This window comes from Tiliqua scincoides, chromosome 2, assembly GCF_035046505.1.
Source record: "Tiliqua scincoides isolate rTilSci1 chromosome 2, rTilSci1.hap2, whole genome shotgun sequence".
Classification (NCBI taxonomy): Eukaryota; Metazoa; Chordata; class Lepidosauria; order Squamata; family Scincidae; genus Tiliqua; species Tiliqua scincoides.
Genome location: NC_089822.1, coordinates 16,448,236 through 16,462,914, shown reverse-complemented (window position 1 = coordinate 16,462,914; position 14,679 = coordinate 16,448,236). Strand labels below are relative to the sequence as shown.

At 45.9% G+C, this 14,679-nt stretch overlaps 1 pseudogene; it reads left to right on the top strand.

Annotated features, from left to right (window-relative positions):
- Positions 1 to 978: 978 nt before the first annotated feature.
- On the top strand, positions 979 to 1,101 carry LOC136642420 (5S ribosomal RNA; annotated as a pseudogene).
- The last annotated feature ends 13,578 nt before the right edge of the window (positions 1,102 to 14,679 follow it).

The window sequence follows — 14,679 nt, the reverse complement described above, 5'->3', positions numbered from 1 at the left end:
ACTTCATTCTTCAATTCCTTAATAACTCTTGGGTGGATGCCATCAAGGCCTGGTGACTTATTCATCATCAATGAAGACTTAATAAGCCCGGTGACTTACTGATCTTTAATTTATCAATGAGGGCCCGGTGACTTATTGATCTTTAATTTATGAATGAGCAGCACACGCAGTATGCCACCAGCAGCCATTTTGCAGCCCCTACCACAAATGGCAGCAGTGTTGGCAGCTAGCTACCCACAGGAGAACAGGAAGCCAGCACGGGGGAAGGTGATGGCAGGAATGGGAATGGGGAGTGTTTGGGAGGGGAGTGTTTGCCAGAGCTGGCCCAGTGCCAGAGCTAGCCCAGACAGTGGAGTGGGCGGTGGACAGACAGTGGAGAGATTAGTGGGGTTATGGGGGTGGCAGGGGGAGGCGTTTTGGGGTGGGGAGGTGGGAGAGGGTGGAGAGGAGGCGTGGCAAGGGAGGGAGTGGGGCAGGAGGGGGCGGGACCAGTGGAGCTCAGTTCCACTGGATTCTGAGCCCCATGTCAGGCTGTGCGGCTCTTGTCAGGACTCTTCGATTCTGCGGCAGCTCTTGAGTCACTGCAGAATCAAATGGCCCCATTGTGGGGCTACTTCCCTTATTTGGGGGAAAGGGACAAAAGCTTCCTTAGGAGAAGGAGGCAGTGGCAGATGCCCAGGGCACACACGATACTATGGCAGCTGTTTTTGGCACCGTTGTAACCCTGCGCTTTGGGCAGCTCAGTATTTGGGTTGTTAGTTAGGATTAGGCCTGGGCACCTAGAAAAGAATATAAGCATGAAGAACAAAATAATAAAACAAGCAATTCAAATAATTAAACTACAAAATAAAATCTTACACCCCCAATAAACAACAAATCAGCAGCCAGGTACAATCAAGTGAAATTGAGACTCTCAACCGAATTCTAATGGGGCTGCCTGTGCCAAGGTACAGTAGCTCTGAAAAGGCCATTGCTATATCCTGCAGGGGCAACTGTTACCCTGCATATGTCCGATCTCGTCTGATCTCGGAAGCTAAGCAGGGTCAGGCCTGGTTAGTACTTGAATGGGAGACCGCCTGGGAATACCGGGTGCTGTAGGCTTATACCATAGTCTTTCGAGACTGAAGGTTGCCAACCAGGGAGGCAGTTGGAGGTCTCCTTGAGGTAATGGAACATTAGTTGAACCCCAGCCTGCCCAATGGATCAGCTTGGATCTACTCAGATCTGGACCAGCTCAAATACTGCCACAGAAACAAGTAACCCTGTCAGTAGCGTCACTAGGATTCGCATCACCCGGTGAGGGAGGCCTGCGCATCACCCCATGCAGTGGGCGGGGCAACGCCCCAGGTGGTGGGTGTGGTGATGTACCATCACCCCGCCCCCACTGGTTTTTTGGCTATACCTTTTGTTAGAACACAGATATTTCAGTGTGGTTTGTTTCATTGCATTCTGCATGAAATTACACATTAACTGATATGTATGTAACATAATGGAATTATTCCTCCAAACTCTGATTTTATGTAACATAATGGAATTATTCCTCCAAACTCTGATTTTAGTGATTTTGAAAACTTGTAGAGTCTCTCTCACACGCACACACCCGTGACAACTTACTAACACCTTATTGCAGCAGTTCTCAAACTTTTAGCACTGGGACCCACTTTTTAGAATGACAATCTGTTCAGGACCCATTGGAAGTGATGTCATGGCCAGAAGTGACATCATCAAGCAAATTAAAATAAATAATTATAAATAATTAAATTAAAATAAAAGAAATAATTAAATAAGGGGGAGCCAGTCCTGTTCCACCAAGTGAATCTACTCTGAAGTAAGTCCTATTGTGGTCAATGGGGCTTACTCTCAGGAAAGTATGGGTCGGATTGCAGCCTGTGAGCCCAATCCTATGCATGTCTACTTTGAAGTAAGTCCCATAGTGGTCAAGGGGGCTTACTCTGTTGTCTGCCTGCAATAACAACCCCCCCCCCTCCCAAAAAGAATCAAGTGAAAAATAGAAAACTTCCCCTTACCAGTTGAATCCTCTTTTTGGTACTTTTTTTTGGGGGGGGGGGGGCTGCCTTCTGGAGCAGCTCCATCAGATCTGGACCATTCTGTTGTCCTCACATTCCCCTTTGCCTGGCCTGACCACCAGCCAAGGCTCGTCTGCCTACTGGAGAGTAAACTCGACCATGAGGCTGCTTTGCTTTCCATAGAGTTCAATAGGGCAGCTGGGAGGCAGGGACCTCCTTCTCGAGTGTTTCTGGGGGCTGCATTCATTGGATCAGGACCACTCTGACATTGTTGGAGTCTTCTCAGCCTGCCCTTTCCGACGGACTAAGGCAAGTTTGCCTACTCGCAAGTAAACGCGCGATACGCCTCACTTTCTATAGGGATCCATTCATTTTTTTCTTTCTGGTTTTTTGGCCATAATTTTTGAAGGAAAAGAGCTATTTTAATTCTGTTTTTTGCATCACTTTCTGCTACACATTCCGCATCCAACTGTGTATGGCATGACGTGGCAGCTCCTAAAGCCGCAATGTTAGCGTGTCACCCCCCCAGGGCGTGTTACCCCCAGGGCATGTCACCCCCCCAGCGCGTCACCCGGTGCGGCCTGCACCCCCGCACCCTGCTAGCGACGCCACTGAACCCTATGTAGGGCTTTCAGGCTCAGAATAGGGGTTATGATCCAGGGAGGTCTCCTTTGACATCCCTGCCTCCTCCCAGACCCGAACCATCCTCCTTCCTACCCTCCTGCAGTTTTGCCACCCCTCTGCCTTCCCCCAGCCCTCTCACCTCCCCAGAACGCCTCCCTGCCACTTGTGGGGGAACTTACAAGTGACATCTCCTGGGTCTCTTCCAATCAGTACAGAGGCCCAGCGCCCACACATGCTGGCTTCCCCACCATTGCCTCTCTCCTTCTGGTCACTGTGACAGCACTTTTACAATGGCTGTCTTCCGGGTAGCACATGGGAGACCAGCACTGACTGGGATATGATCTGGCTGTCCGCTGAAATGTGAAAATCTGCTTGTTTTGTATGGTTTTCTGCTTCTACTGACCATGGAGGGATTTGCTTATGCTTATTTTAAGGCTACTGTTTCTGATTTTATATGATTTCAGTGTATTGTTATTTTTTGAAGTGTTATTAATATCTTGTGAGTCACCTGGAACACATGCATGGAAAGGGAATACACATAAATAAATAAATGGGAGCAAGAAGAGTAAGTAAGCAAATCGGGGGGGAACCCCCAAAAAACTGCTTGCAAGACTGACTTTTAAAAGAAGTTATGATAATATCATAAATTTGTTTTTATTGGTTTTACAAAAGCTGCAAAACCATTGAACTGCATCATGCAGAATGGTGGGGGGGGGGGAAGCAACAAATCTTAGGTTTAAAAAGCCCCTTAACATCTCCGGCCTCTTATTATTTGTACTCTTCCGTCTCCAAGATCATCAAAGACACCTCTTCAGATTTCCTCCAAAAAATCTTCTGTGTGGGCTGTAAGTGCAATACAGCAAGTTTCTATGTTATGCAACACAGTTAAAAATGGAAACGTTTATGGGAATACGAGACTTCTGTTGGTGAGCCATTTCTGTACAATATTTCTAATCTCCCAAAACACTATAGCATCAAGACCAATAGCAGTGCCAACCCAGGCTAGACCTCAAAGAGACCAATCCTATCCTTTCGCCCTTGTCAATGCAGCTACAGCAAAAGGCGAGTATCCAGCGGGAGGGGGGGGTGGATCGGGAGACTTCGGAGGGGACAGGGCAATTATTTCGCCTTTCCCTCCATAAGCCTCCCACTCAGCAATGGGTCTCCTTAGACTTCCACCGGCTCTGTAGCTGGTGCAAATCTAAGGAGAAAAAAGGGGTGAGGAGTCTTGGAGAAAGGGGGATAAGATCCAGCATGCACCATTGCCATGGGATCCAACCTCTCCTGCAGCCTCACTGCCCCCCCATTCCTCCTCCCTCCCTGCCCTGTTTCATCCCCTCCCCACCCACTCTCAACCTTCACCCCACCTTAACCGGTCTGGCAGTGGGTCTGGTGGCGGGACTGTAGTGCTGCCGTCTGTCGCGGCAGTACTGGAAAAATGGCTGCTGATGAAGAGGGGCAGGGGGGCTTAATGCATGCTCCATCAGCAGCCATTTTACAACAGTGCAAGATGAAGACTCTTCCACTGTCATGAAGCCCTGCCCCTGACATAGCAGATCCTGGCATAACCCAGCAAAATAACACTAGTGATTTGTCTTGAGATACACTCTGTGTGCAAGCAAATAGAACATGACTTCCAGCTTATCAAATATCTTCACCTGGGAAGACAATGCTAAGCTTCCAAAGTGGTATTTATAACACAGTTTGATTGACTGATTGCTGATTGTGTTGTTGGTTTCATTGCTTATCGATGCTGCTGTTTCACTGTGTGTGAATTGTGTTTGCTGAACATTTAGTGACGTTGCAATTTGCATGTTATTGACTGTGCAGTGGTTTTGGTAGGATGGACTGTTATTTTAAGTGAAATGTATGTTATGGTTGTTTGGATGTGCTACTGAATAACTTCACAGGTTTAACTAATGGCTAAGTTTTATTACCACTTAATACGAATTTGAGAACCTGTCTTTCTGTAGCACCATTCTTGCGTAAAGCACTTTGCGACAGCCCAGCATTAGTTGCTACCAGTGCTGAGGTCAGTGCAAGCATGCCAATGGGAGAGGGAGTGCCCGTTGGATGGGGTAAGTCAGTGCTTGGCGGTGGGAAGGCATTCCAACACATGGGCAAAGTAGGAAGGAGGGCGAAATTGGGCAGGGGGAGGGCGGCCCTCTCATACTGTACCAACACACACACACCACATACATACAAAAGTACACTCTTTACATCTGGGGAACAAAATAAAGGAAGCTAATGAGCTCAATAATTCAGGTATTTATTTGGTTTTCATCTAGCAAGATCAACAGTGTTGGCAACCTTCAGTCTCGGGAGACTATGGTATCGCGCTCTGGATGGTGGTTCTGGCACAGCGTCTAGTGTGGCTGAAAAGGCCAATTCGGGAGTGACAATCCCTTCTACACTGGGAGCAAGTGTAGTGTGTCCCTGGTCTGTCTCCCTGGCTGTGGGCCTTCCTTCTTTGCCTCTTTGCCTCAGACAAAGAGCAAGATCAAACACACCTATTATAAGTACACATCAATTATAAGATCAAACACATCTATTATAAGTACACATCAGTGTATGTGCTACATAAAGTTGCCAGTTCTTATCATAAGACATAAGAAGAGCCCGGCTGGATCAGGCCAAGGGCACATCTAGTCCAGATTCCTGAGTATCACAGTGGCCCACCACATGCCTCAGAGAGCATTCAAGATACCTGCATGCTCTGGCCACTCTCTCGCATCTGGCATTCAGAGAATGGCTACCTCTAAAACCCAGAGGTTGCACATAGTCATCATGGCCTGTAATATCTGATGGATTTTCCTCCATAAATCTGTTCAATTTCCTTTTTAAAGACACCTAGACCAGGTGTCACAACATCCTGTGGCAAGGAGTTTCACAGGTTTATTACATGCTGCGGGTATGCCACAGAGCGGGTGCACAAAAAGGCAGATGACATCAGCAGGGTAGGAATGGGTAGGCAGAGCCACAGCTGTCTTGTCTCTTATTAGGGTAAGAGGCAGCATCCTAAACAGGAGATAGCCAAAACAGTCAATGAAGCCAAGAAGTTATGTATAACTGTAAGGGCAAACACTGATACTAATTTTATTTATTAACCATAATATTATTACACCAACTCATTGGATCAGACTGCCCAAGCAAGGGGAAAAAACTGAGTTCTGTGGTTCATCTTGCTATAAAGAGCAAATTTAATATTATTAATATTGCCCACAAAGGAAGATGTCTGATCTTGTTTTAATAAAGTCTGTGATATAATTCTGCAATTGGCTGCTTGCTTACATAAGTCACATAAACCTTTCAGATCTTACAAACCGTTCCAATTTATTTGAACATATTTTACAAAATTTCCCATTCCTACCACTTTTATCCTTGGTGACTAAAACAGATAATTCATCCTACCCCTCATCATCACCCTCTTTGATGTATAGTATTGCAACAGCTATCAGGTCCCCATCAGTCTTCTCTACATTAAATAGCCACGCTTCCTTTAAATTCTTCTTTAGCCCTATGATCCACAACATTTATCATTTTTGCTTCTCTCCTTTGAACTTCCTCCAACTTGTCTCATTATTATGTTTTTAATAGTGACTAGAATGTGCTGCAAATGAATGTGTTGACTTGGGGAGAATAATTACCTTATTTGCTTTGTGTGTGATACGCTTACCACAACAATCAAATAGACTTTTTTTTAAAAAATGTCTGCCTGAGTTGTTGAATGACTCCCAGTCATTTGCCATCTATTGGAATGGAAGGTATTTTTGTGGTGTTATCTGCTGAAGAAGAGTTCTTCCATTCTCTGTTTATGGCTGAGTTGTGCATCTGATGTGGCTTGCTATAACCGAGAAGCCACTTCCTCCTCCAACTTCCAACATAACTTTAAGATCGGCTGAGAATAGCCAAGTCTTGACTCAAGCACCCAGGTGCTCGGTTTGGTGCAAGATTCACAGAGAGTTACTCTCTTATGCTTGCCCTTTAACTACAGAGTCTCAAAGAATCTGAACTTTTTCTAGATGCACTGTTAAGTCCTTGACACCACTTCCTATATGTGTTGCATGCAAGGGACTGCATACACTGAAAGTGGTGTTCTCTTATAAGAAGAGCCCTGCTGGATCAGGCCAAAGGCCCATCTAGTCCAGCTTCCTGTATCTCACAGCGGCCCACCAAATGTTTCGGTGCAAGACAATAAGTGACAACCTACATCCTGGAGCCCTCCCCAGCAACCGGAGAGGGTGCAATTTAGCAAGGGGGGAGCAACTGTTCCTTTTCAACCAGCACGGCATCTTTTCCAGTACCTGTTGATGGTATCAGTTCTGTATTTTTATTTTTTTTAAAGATTACAAGCCCTTTGGGGACAGGGAACCATTGATTGATTGATTTTATTATGTAAACCATTTTATGAAGTATTCTGGTTGAAAAGTGGTACATACAGTAAGTTTCCTTAATAGTAACAATAATCCCCATCTTCATTCCATGACAGCTGGGGTTTGTATGGTACGCCTCACATCCAATCCCAGTATAGTTGCAAGTACATGGATTCTGTTTCCACGGATGTGCTCTCCTTGCTGGATTCTTTATTGATTCCTTCTTTGTCTTGGGTCAGGATTTCAATGGCCAGTGTTAACCAGACTGGGGCTCTCCAAGTCTCTGTGTATGTGCCAGTGGGGATCCCTGAGACTCCTTTTAGGAGCGTAAAGGGCTCTGGGAACCGAAAAGTTTGAGAACTGCTGCTCTATTGCTATATGGCACAGGAGGAAAACTTCGTCGTTTCCCCTTTCCTCCCCCCAAGACCTGAACAGCAACTGCAAGCTCCTGCTCTTGACAGGCTGAAGACTAGAGCTAAGACGACTCCTCTTAGGAGCTTGGCATACTCTGCAACGTTTTGTTGCAGGGTCCACTAATCTCATTTTAATATTTTATTTTTTTTATATTAGATGATGCCAACATAGTATGTGACTGCATTTGGGGAGATCTGTACTTTCAACAGGCTACAGTGTATATACTTTTAACAATTATATTCAATGGTGCTTACTCCTGGGTAAGTGTGATAGGATTGCAGTCTAGGAGTGTTAAAAAATTTTCTTGCTTGATGATGTCACTTCTGGCCATGACATAATCACGTCCAGGCTAATGACATAACTTCCAGTGAGGTCCTGACAAATTATCATTCTAAAAAGTGGGTTCTGGGCTGAAAAGTTTGAGAACCACTGCTATACTATGTTTCAGAGTACAGAGAAAAATTAGCAGTGGTGACCAAGATGTCTTTTCAGTGGCATGTTTCTGCCACTACTGTTCTTTTCACTGTGGAACTGCTAAGAACTTATGAAAAGTTCCAATGGCTCGGACCTAACGTCTAACTCATCTATCACCTGGATTTCCACAATGGCTATCCAGATAGCTCCAGGTAACACAAGCCGGACATGAAGCTCTCAGCAACTCACAAGCTCTCCTCTGCTGTTGATAACCTGGTAAGATTCCAAGGCATCCGAGAGTTCCTTGGATCCCACTTCTAAAGCCAAATCTAGCCCCTTGTCTCCTGAATCACAGTGAGGGTGCAACAGCTTTAACAATCAGCTTTTCCACAGCTGGCCCCAGCCTTGCCTAACATCCTGCTTCAGAACATCCAGTCAATATTAAACTGTTGATAAGATTTTATTTGTAGTTTTTATTACTCCCTTCACCTTGTTTCAGAAGTATGATTATACAAGAAGTCCTTCCCATAAAATTTTGCACGAACATCTGGAATAAGTCTTCCAAGATTAATTATGTCAAAAAAAAAATGCTGTATTTCAAAGCCCAGATTCTGATTTTATGCTATACGAGCATAAAATGCTTTGTGCTTTTCTACATGCTTGCACCATCTTAAGATGTTATATCTTTCTGAAAAACAATGTTCAGGCTTAATTGGCAAATCATTCTTTCCCTTTGAAAGGAAGAGATACAAAGCAATATCATTTGAACCATGTTTTAAAGAGCTGACAGCCAGTTAAAAAACTTTTTTCATGGGTAACAGACTTCGTTGTTTTTGTTAAAAGATAATTCAACCAACAAATTACAAGAGTTTAACTGATCTTGGTACATGTGACATTTGAGAATATTTTATGAAGAAGAAGCGGAAGCCCTGATCCAAAGGTTTTTATAAGAATTACGCTAAGGACGGGTCATGCATAATAGGGCTTCAGGTTTCCGCTTCTTACAATATGGAGTGAGAAGGACCATAGTTTGGTGGAAGAGTACATACTTTGCATGTAGAACATCCCAGATTCAATCCCAGGCATCTCCATTTAAGACTTGGGTGGTGGTGGACAGGTCGATGAAAGTGTCGACCCAATGTGCGGTGGCAGTGAAGAAGGCCAATTCTATGCTTGGGATCATTAGGAAGGGTATTGAGAACAAAACGGCTAGTATTATAATGCCGTTGTACAAATCTATGGTAAGGCCACACCTGGAGTATTGTGTCCAGTTCTGGTCGCCGCATCTCAAAAAAGACATAGTGGAAATGGAGAAGGTGCAAAAGAGAGCGACTAAGATGATTACGGGACTGGGGCACCTTCCTTATGAGGAAAGGCTACGGCGTTTGGGCCTCCTCAGCCTAGAAAAGAGACGCCTGAGGGGGCACATGATTGAGACATACAAAATTATGCAGGGGATGGACAGAGTGGATAGGGAGATGCTCTTTACACTCTCACATAATACCAGAACCAGGGGACATCCACTAAAATTGAGTGTTGGGCGGGTTAGGACAGACAAAAGAAAATATTTCTTTACTCAGCGTGTGGTCGGTCTGTGGAACTCCTTGCCACAGGATGTGGTACTGGCGTCTAGCCTAGACGCCTTTAAAAGGGGATTGGACAAGTTTCTGGAGGAAAAATCCATTATGGGGTACAAGCCATGATGTGTATGCGCAACTTCCTGATTTTAGAAATGGGCTATGTCAGAATGCCAGATGCAAGGGAAGGCACCAGGATGAGGTCTCTTGTTATCTGGTGTGCTCCCTGGGGCATTTGGTGGGCCACTGTGAGATACAGGAAGCTGGACTAGATGGGCCTATGGCCTGATCCAGTGGGGCTGTTCTTATGTTCTTATGTTCTTATGACTTAGAATGATCTCTCCCTAAAATCCTCAAGAGTTGCTGCCAATCAGTGCAGAAAATACTAACCTAGGTAGATCAATAGCTTAATGCTGTGTAAAGCAGCTTCATATGATCACTAATGAAGCAACTTCCAGCTAAGAAACTAGAATTTCAGAAAAGCAAGAAGGTTAGCCAGTTAGGGTCAGGCTTCAAGTGGTCAGGTCTGTGTGTCTGAGTATAGTCAGTTTTCTATCCCACGGGGTAAGAGGCAAATAGCATAGCCCAGGGCAGGTAAGTCATGAGTTATCAAGGTCAGAAGGATCAGAAGCATTAAGAATAATACAGCGCAGGCAGAAGGTCACATTCTAAAGACAGTAGTGGATCAGTTTAGACAATTCTTGGTCTCCAGACCAGACTTCACATGATAATAGATGCCTGCATCCACTCCCCTCATTTCGTGGTTATTTCCCTAATCAGATGGGGTAATGGTTCACCTGCTCCGCTATGCACATTCGGAAACCTCAAGTAGATTTAGTTAATGTAGCTAACAAAACTACAGGAGTCACACTGTGCTAGAGTTTAGTTTCTCATTCCCAATAATTTGTTAGAATGGGATAACCCATAATTCTCCCCCCCCCCACATGCTTTATCTTGTGGCTTGAGTACAGTAGTATAATGTTTGATGTTTTTTTAATCACATTCATGCTTTTACTGTATTGGAGTAAAATTGGAGAAGGACCAGCGGTGAGACAAACGGGATGCAGGGGGAGGGGCAAGAGAGGGGCTTGTGGGTATCAGGAAATTGGAGAAGGAGCAGCGGTGAGACAAATGGGATGCAGGGGGAGGGGCAAGAGGGGCTTGTGGGTATCAGGAAATTGAAGAGGGAGCAGTGATGAGACAAACGGGTAGATGAGCCTCGTCAGCCTGGAAAGGCAGCTCATCTAAGAGAAGGAAAACTCTGATCTCAAACCTCCACTGCCTTGTGGCTACATCCAGTTGTGGAAAAGGCTTGAGGAGTCAACCTCGAGGCAAAATCAGGAGCCGGAGTCCCTGAGGCAGTTTGTGGCTGTACACAGTCACGCTCTGGCAACTCCTGCGACGCCGCTGGAACCAACCGTATTGGCTTCTGCCTTTCCATTGGATCATTCCAGCGACGTGGAGAGGGGGGATTTGCTGCATGGGTAACAGCCTATCCTCCATACCTTCGTTACCCAGGCTTCGCGCTTTTACTGTGTGTATTTTGTTTTGTCCATTGCCTTTATTTCTTGGAAATTGTTTTATGCCAATAAAGGTCTCAATCAATCAATCAATCAATCAATCAATCAATCAATCAAGTAGATTTAGCAGCAGGTGTAGAGGGGTGGTTTGGGCAACCCCTCCCCACACAATCAGGGAAATTGTCCCAGAAGCAAGGTGAGGTGCCACAAGGTGCACATTATGAGCATGTATGCCCATTATCATGTAGGACCAGTTCAGGTGATGAATTATCATCCAAACTGACCCAGTGTGTGAAAGAGGAGCAGGAGGTTAACCTCTTTAGCTCACCTTGCAGCAAAACAAGTTGCTAAGTGTGATGATCTCAGTCTAGGAGCTAACCTTTTTTAAAGCCTGGGGGACTGTCACTGGGCCCAGCCCCGGTGGCCAGGTTCTCCTCAGGAGCAGGGGTCTCCTCAGGTGTAGGGGCGTCCTTGGATGTAAGTCACAAGTACTGCCAGGACTGGGCCCACAGGCAGAGCTTATCCCAGGGAGTAGGGCCCAAGGCCTCTGGGAATCCCCAGACAGCCAAGTGGCCGAAAAGGGTGGGGCAGGCCAAGCCAGCTACAGGCTTCATAAGAAGCCTGGGAGGCATAGAGGGAGGTTGCTCCTCTCCAGGCAGCAGTAGTGCTGGACGGATGGCCGGATGGGGGCAGCAGCCCCAGCTTTACTCTGCTTGTCCCTCACCTGAAAGGGGTCTTGATGGCCCAGGTGGGAGGGAACAAAGACTGGGAGCCCCCAGGGCTGGGACCTGCCTCAGCTTCCTGGGTCCCTGGGATGACCCCCTGGGAAGCAAGGCTGCAGGCCCAAGGACCCTCAGCCAACTCTCCCCAACACTGGCCAGTTGAGTGGGACCAAAACACCAATTTGCCAGGGGTCCTCCTGAGGACATCTGGACTGACTCCGGATCTAAGTGCAGCAGTTGACCAACCCCCTTGGAACCCATCTCCTAGGGCATCAGGCACTTGCCAGAGAGCTCTGTCTGGGAGGGCTGGGGAGTGATTCTAGCGGGTGCCAATGGCAGAACTCTTTGTAAGTAAGAGGGCCTGTGATGTAACAGGCCCCATGAATGTCAAGCGTCTTATGCAAGTAAATCAACTGTGCAAAGCGAAAGTGTCTGTCTCCTGTCCTTCTCACTGCTGATAACTGCACATCATCACCAGGGGAAGCCCCCTGTGTATGGTTGCACCCAAGGGGATTGGGTCTACGCCCAATATGGACATTACAGAGACTTGGGCTAGTCCTTTGGATTTGCTGAGTACTCACCAAGGTGAGACTTTTAATGCAGCCTAAAAAAACATAGTTCAGTCTGCCAAGCTTATAGTAAGATCACAGCCCTGGCTGTACAAAAGACAATGAAGCCTGGCTATTGGGAGACATACAAACACATGATCCCTTCCTATTAGTTCAGGCCCAGGAGGGGGGCAGGGATGGCAGAGGAAGCCTCTGCTATATCCTAAACCCCATCCCAGGCCTTAAAGCCCTACATGAGGTTACTCGGTTCTACCCAGCAGCATTGCTGAGCCAGCATTGGATAGGATTGGGCTGTAAGTGGTCACCAAAATGGGTATGAATATAAAGTACACCATCATATATATCCTATGTATGGAAAGAATCTTTTACAAAGTTAGGAGAGAAAGGGCGCAATCCTAATCAACTATCTAGCACTGGAATAGCTGTGCCAGTGGGGCATGTGCTGCATCCTGCAGTTGGGGTGCGGTCATGGAGGCCTCCTCAAGGTAAGGCAATGCTTATTCCCTTATCTTGGAGTTGCATTGCCCCTATGTCAGTGCTGGAAAGTGGGTTAAGATTACGGCCAAAGTGAAGCAATGTAAAAGACATTTGTCTCTTAGGTTTGTCACAGGACTTTGCAGAGCACAAATGAATGGACAACTAATCAGATGATGGGAACTAAATTCAGTATTAATGCATACGTATCCATTTCTGCTTGAGAATACTTTTTTTCCAGGTCTTTTCAATTACACACCTGACTAAATTGTTCAGCCATTGTGACCAAATGTCCTGACCTATCTGTAACTGTAATATAACCACTAGTGAATTTGATGAAAATAAAGGATCTGAGTGACTAAAATGAAGGATGCCGAAGCTTCCAACTTCACAAGCTGCTTCTAGAACAGAAATTCTGGAGAAACTCTGGTGCACTCAGGACTTATGTATGCTAAATCAAAAGGGCCATTTTACATGTTCATTTGAACACTGAGAATATAAGTTATGATGGGTCTCTGCTAAGGTTGGCAACAACATTTTAATAAAGTGAAACTCAAAATGAATCTCCACGTTTCTCCCACGTGAAGCCACACAAATTCCTTTCAGATAAGTAAAAAATTTCTCAGAGTGTTGCTGCACTTCCCATTGTGCAGAAAGTTCAGCATGTGGCAAATCAGTTACGTGTTGGCTTTATCACATGTCCAGGTTGCAAGTCAGCCCACCTTTACCATGATGCATGGTCACAGGTAACCGGTACATACCTGCTGTTTGAATCCCCCTCAGTGTTGCTTCTTCTGCATCCATTACCCCCCCCCCACTCCCCAGTAGATTAGGGGAGGGCAGATGGACAAGGGGGCAATAGAGCAGGAAAGGAGGGCAACGGTGAGCAAATGAGCATGTGTCCGCCTGCTCTTCTAGGGATTGGAGGAGAGAAGTGCCACTCCCCATTTCACTTACTGCAGCTTGGCACACACACTCCCTCCTCCATGCTGTTCTCAGCATGGTCCACTCCTATTCATTTAAAACAGGAAATGGGAAGCTGTTTTATACCTCTGGCTTCCAAATCATCTGTCAGTGCCCACTTGATGCTTTCTAAGCTGCTGGGTGGATGGGGAGAGGTGATCTAGAGCCAGAGCATTCCCCCCTGCCCCGTTTTCCTTCAGCAGGACTGCAAGGAGAAGGGGAGGGGGTGCCATGAGCTAGAAGAGGATCAACCAACGCAATAAATGGGAGACAGTGGAAGACAGGCTGGTTGGGGTCTTGTCACTTCATCCACCATACAACTTTGTCATTCTACACAACAGTTTCACATCACTTCATGGGCAGGTGGGCCTTGCCCATAGTCTAACCTCTCCTAGAAGCAGAGAGCTGTTGTCGCTGCCCACAATGGCTCTGATAGCAAGTGGGAGGGGCCACTTAATTGTGGTGCCTGCAAAACGTACTGTGCATTCCCCCTGCCCTGGTAGCTATATTACTGCTTAGAAGCCATCTTTTAGACTTGTAATTTCGCTTCAGTATATGCTGAAGCAATTACTTGACTGCTTTCCACATTCTAAACTCTATACAGATTTTCAACTTTTAACAATTTGTTCAGATAAATTGACCTTAAAAAAGAAAAAGTGTAGGCCTGCCTGACAAGTAGAATAGAGTTGGGTGACTTGACTCAGTGATCAGAATCAGAATTGCAGTCCCATTTAATCAATGTTCAGTTGTTTATTCTGAGCTGCCATTACCCTAAATATGAGTTTAGTCCAATAACTGATTGACTAACGTTACAATCTTAGGCAAGTCTACTCAAAAGTAAGAATATAAGAAGAACCCTGCTGTATCAGACCAAATGCCCATCTAGTCCACTTTCCTTTATCTCACAGTGGCACACCAGATGTTCCAGGGACCACACAAGACAGACAAGAGACCTGCATCCTGTTGCCCTTCCTTGCACCTGGCATTCAGAGGCAACCTACT